The sequence below is a fragment of the Festucalex cinctus genome, chromosome 5 (assembly GCF_051991245.1).
Source record: "Festucalex cinctus isolate MCC-2025b chromosome 5, RoL_Fcin_1.0, whole genome shotgun sequence".
NCBI lineage: Eukaryota > Metazoa > Chordata > Actinopteri > Syngnathiformes > Syngnathidae > Festucalex > Festucalex cinctus.
This window is the reverse complement of record NC_135415.1, coordinates 2473813-2479207: the sequence shown is the minus strand read 5'-3', so window position 1 is coordinate 2479207 and position 5395 is coordinate 2473813. Positions and strand designations below refer to the sequence as shown.

General features: G+C 43.4%; 1 long non-coding RNA gene across 1 annotated transcript; it reads left to right on the top strand.

The window, feature by feature from the left end:
* Positions 1-312: 312 nt before the first annotated feature.
* On the top strand, positions 313-1501 carry LOC144019754 (uncharacterized). The gene is made up of 5 exons (XR_013283765.1): positions 313-691; positions 830-876; positions 966-1016; positions 1085-1118; positions 1192-1501. It is a non-coding gene; the product is annotated as an uncharacterized LOC144019754 (long non-coding RNA).
* The last annotated feature ends 3894 nt before the right edge of the window (positions 1502-5395 follow it).

Below are 5395 nucleotides of genomic sequence, written 5' to 3'. Positions count from 1 at the left end.
TTTGTCAGGCTGTAGTAAGGCATATTTATGGCCAACCCCCCCCAAAAAAACATTTCATATGAGGGGACCTTTAACTCTTTGGCCGCCATAAACGTTATATGACGTTTAGTATAATCCTAGGGTATGCCGCCAAAAACGTTATTTGACGTTAACTATGTTTTTTAATGGAAACGGGTGGAAGAAAGCCTTGGGCACCTGTGCTCCAAATATCAAGCCGATCGGGTTACTATAATGAGTATTCCTGGCCACTAGATGGCTGTGATGAGTCTTTTGGACAAGATCGGGTAGGAGACAACAGCAGAAGGAGAGAGGCTGAGCTAGAGTGTTGAGGGGGAGCGAATGGCTAACTTGGCTAAGAGAGTCAAAAAGGCTACAGATGGCAATCAGCTCACGCTTGATCCTTATTTTCAAAGCTCAAAAGCATCGACCAGTGCTCAAGAGCACAGTGATGACGGGGTTAAGTCATAGTTGAAGCGGTGACGCGGCCGTTTCAACCACGTCCTAAGGCCCCACCGGCTAGCGATGCTAATAACGTCCTTAGGCCCCACCGGCTAGCGATGCTAACACCGGAGAAAAGTGGTGCACAATGGAGCACTCTTACACAGATGACGTTTCATCGGACGATGACGACTACTATGGTTCCGATGCAAGACAGTCTTGGACTGTCTTTCATCCTCCAAAGAACGTGAAGGTAAGCGCTAACATGCTAAGAGATTGCTAGTAAGATTACTTTCCTAACTTTTGGGCGATCTGCTAGCAGCGTGTGTAAATGTGCTGATATACACTAGAACATCTATTACCTATACAAACGTGAATGTATATTTTATAGATCGTGCTCACAGCAACGTCCGACCGCTGGTTCTACTACAAAGAAAGGTAAAAAAAAAAAAAAAAAGTTTTCAATACACCGCAACAATAAAAGGAAAGTCTTTCGATAGTATTGTAATTGTATATGTTTCTTTCAGCTCCTACTCATAGGGCCCAAAGTGACCCTTCTCACAGTGAGCAGAACAAAGGTAAAAAGAAAAGATTCTCCACAGCACTAATAAAATATTTGATGGTAAACGTCTTCTATAATTTACAGAATGTGCATCAACCAATACATCCAAGAAAAAAAGGTAAACATATGCACACGCACACATTGCATCACACTGTTCTAAAATAATATGATATTGAAATGTATATTTGCAGATCCCAAAGATTCTGTCTGGCATGAAGTTGATGAATTCGGCTGGCAGCCAACCATCTTCCCCTTTGCTGCAAAACCAGGACCAAGGGATGCTGCAGCAGAGCTGAATTCCCACCTGCCAGCTTACTTCCTGGAGCTCTTCATCATGGATGAACTTCTCCAGCACATTGTTCATCATACCAACCTCTACGCAAATCAGTCCATGCAGAAGTACACCGACAAAAACTGTGGTGCAAATCCTGCTGCATCCCCCTTGCACGCAAGGGATTGATCCACAATATACCACACAAAAAGAAAAATTGTGTAGTTGAAACATCCACACAATTGTAAATACTGTAGTAACACGTACACACACACCACACATGCGCAGTTGCGCACGTGTAAATAGTTTGCAAAGAGTTTTCCAAATTGTTTGTTCGGATTGCTAATGTTGAATGTAAATAAACTGTTATTTTGCAATCAAAAACACTTTTTTTTTATTGTTGGGGTAGTATTTTATAGAAGTTTAGGTGTTTGTAGAATCACTCATGCAAAAAAAAAAGTGCCAAATTCACTAGAGTGCATGAAATAACATCGTTTCACAAAAAGCTTGATTTCTCCGTATTTTGGAAGAAAATAGAGGATTTGGGTGAAACGAAGCTGTTTTCTATTGTTGATTACTGAAAATCTGAATAAGGTAGAAACAAACTTATTTTTTAGATGAAAGATGAGACTTCAATCTTTCATTTGGTAGTATCCGCGTTTCCATAGTCCCAACACAACATTTTCTGTGGAGCTTGAAAGATCGGTAAAATTCTGTAAATCAGCTGGCACTATGGGGTTACCTTTTCCAAAAATGGCTGGCAGTCAAAGAGTTAAGAGGGGAAATTCAGGGCTAAAATCGGGCCAATTCTCCTGCCGTGTGAACCAGGCTTTAGGTACAATCCTTACTGTTTTACATACTTTTATGACATCACGTCTTGACTATCTTGTCGGCGTTTGTCAGGCCCTAATTTCTCACCTTCAACTGGTCCAAAACGTTGATGCTCGGCTGCTAACTTGAACACAGAAGCAAGAGCACCCCTGTACTGTCATCCATTTAGAGGGGCCACCATGCTTTTTTTATTTTTTTTTTATTTTTTTACTATTGATAAACTCTGGTCGTGTCACTGGCTACAAGATTGAAGATGTCACCAATGCTGCCTTCACACATGGCCTAATCACAGAGTCAGGTGGTGCTTAGCTCAGCTCTCTGCATCAAATGCAACAGCAGACAGAGCAAGTCCTAAGGTACTTTGGGCTATCAACGACAGTGGACACCAGCTGCATTATGCACCGTTCATTAGGACAGCAAGCTATTACTCCAAAACTGAATGTAATGTGCGCCAGTTGAAGGAGCGTCTGATGGTGGTGGTTGGAGATGGAGAATAGCTGAAGCTGCTTTGTGTCCCGGCGTCTAAGAAGGAGACCAATGAAGAATGTGAAACAAACATTGCCCAGTTGACATGCAAGTTGCTGAGAGTGGAGCTGCGCTGACAATTTGACATTTGGCATTTGACACCGCCGCATCAAACACCACACATATTCACATATAATCTCATGTGTCTTTGTATCCATGGAAAACTTTGTATCCAAACATTTTTCCCCCCTGGATTAAAAAAAATAAAAAATAAAATAAATAAATAAATAATGCATCACGGCATGAAGAAAAACCTCTAACTGTCAATGTTCATTCTGATGTTTGCATGCCTTTGACATTTGGCTTGATATGTGAATCAATATTTAATTACGCCAACAACCAGTGAAAGGCTCGACAGTTTTCATAATTACATATGTCGCTAACAGTACAAGTAAAAACCCTGATATTTTCCATTGTTTAGTAACCAGAATATCCCAATTATTTTGTTGTGTCATGTATTTTGACCATCACTTAAATGAGAGTTTCAAACGGGATCTTGGTTTAACGCGATGATATTCGATGTTAGCATAGCACCACTTAAGTCTTGTAAAACTCGTAGGCAGGTAAATCCCCTCGAAATAAACGTGGAACGTCTGCAACTAAAGTGCATCTTGTCCGTTTCATTTGAAATCCAGTGTGGTGGTGTTTTGAGAACGTGAATGAAGAGATAAAGTGCATACTTCGACAATCAGCTGAGCGCATTCACACATCATGTACACATAGTAATATACATGACATTTTACTCTATCTATATTCGATATGACTTATGACACATCCCTGTCTTATGTTCATCAAATAAAACTTATTTAATAACTTGATCTTACAATCTTACAACTCCTGAAGAGTATAATTAGGGCCCGAGCAGCGGCGGCACCGGAGGCGGTGCCGCTGCGAGGCCCTATTGTTTTTGTAGGAATTCTTCTTATTAGGGCCCGAGCAGCGGCGGCACCGGCGGCGGTGCCACTGAAAGGCCCTATTGTTTTTGTAGGAATTCTTCTTATTATTATTATTAGGGCCCGAGCAGCGGCGGCGGCGGTGCCACTGCGAGGCCCTATTGTTTTTGTAGGAATTCTTCTTATTATTATTAGGGCCCGACCAGCAGCGGCGGCGGTGCCGCTGCGAGGCCCTATTGTTTTTCAAGGAGTTCTTATTAGGGCCCGAGCAGCGGCGGCGGCGGTGCCGCTGCGAGGCCCTATTGTTTTTGTAGGAATTCTTCTTAGGCGGCGGCGGTGCCGCTGCGAGGCCCTATTGTTTTTGTAGGAATTCTTCTTATTATTATTATTAGGGCCCGAGCAGCGGCGGCACCGGCGGCGGTGCCGCTGCGAGGCCCTATTGTTTTTGTAGGAATTCTTATTAGGGCCCGAGCAGCGGCGGCGGTGCCGCTGCGAGGCCCTATTGTTTTTGTAGGAATTCTTCTTATTAGGGCCCGAGCAGCGGCGGCACCGGCGGCGGTGCCGCTGTGAGGCCCTATTGTTTTTGTAGGAATTCTTCTTATTAGGGCCCGAGCAGCGGCGGCACCGGCGGCGGTGCCGCTGCGAGGCCCTAATGTTTTTGTAGGAATTCTTCTTATTAGGGCCCGAGCAGCGGCGGTGGCGGTGCCGCTGCCAGGCCCTATTGTTTTTGAAGGAATTCTTATTATTATTAGGGCCCGAGCAGCGACCGCTGCGAGGTCCCTATTGTTCCTGAAGGAATTCTTATTAGGGCCCGAGCAGCGGCGGCGGCGGTGCCGCTGCGAGGCCCTATTGTTTTTGTAGGAATTCTTCTTCTTATTATTATTAGGGCCCGAGCAGCGGCGGCGGCGGTGCCGCTGCGAGGCCCTATTGTTTTTGTAGGAATTCTTCTTATTATTATTATTAGGGCCCGAGCAGCGACCGCTGCGAGGTCCCTATTGTTCCTGAAGGAATTCTTATTATTATTCTTCTTCTTCTTTTTCTTTGTTATTATTCTTTTCCGCAAACAACCACATTTTTGACGCACTAAACATGAACGAAAACTCACCAAACTTTACACGCACATCAGGCCTGGCGAAAAATTTGATATTTTAAAGTCGCTATACATGATAACAGAAAAATGGCTCCGTAGCGCCACCTACATAGGTTTAACGGATCCCTGTCCCGCTACGATTGTCCTATGGCTACGAAAATTGTGTGGCACCTGTAGCACATCCAGATGAACAAAAACCTCTTTGATATGTGTACCCTAAAATAGACAGGAAGTGAGGTATGAGTATTTGAATGTCCAATTTTGGCCCATTTTTGCACATTTACAGGGGTCATACTTTTGCCCGCTTCTCCTACACGGTTAACCCGATTGACTTCAAACTTGGGCTGTACCATCTCAACACCTGGGACAACATCATGGTAAAAAATCTAAAGTTTTTGACATACTATATGACGGTGGCGGGGCATCAAATTTACAGTTTCAAAATTCTTACTTAACAAAGCATTGCCATGGTACGTTTAATTGAGATCCACGAAAATTGGTACACATATGTAACAGACTATGATCTACAAAAAAGCCTGTTGGTGCCATATGCTAAACCTAACAGGAAGTCCGCCAGAGGCGAGGCATCAAATTTTGTGTTTCAAAATTCTTATTTAATGAAGCATTCCCGGCTGTACATTTCACCTAGAGTTACCAACATTTGAAGACATATGTAACAGCCCTCAAGGTACAAAAAACTCTTTTTGAACCATATGCTAAACCGAACAGGAAGTCCGCCATTTTGATTTACTTTGGAACGTGTTGCCATTTTTTGGGCCATTTCA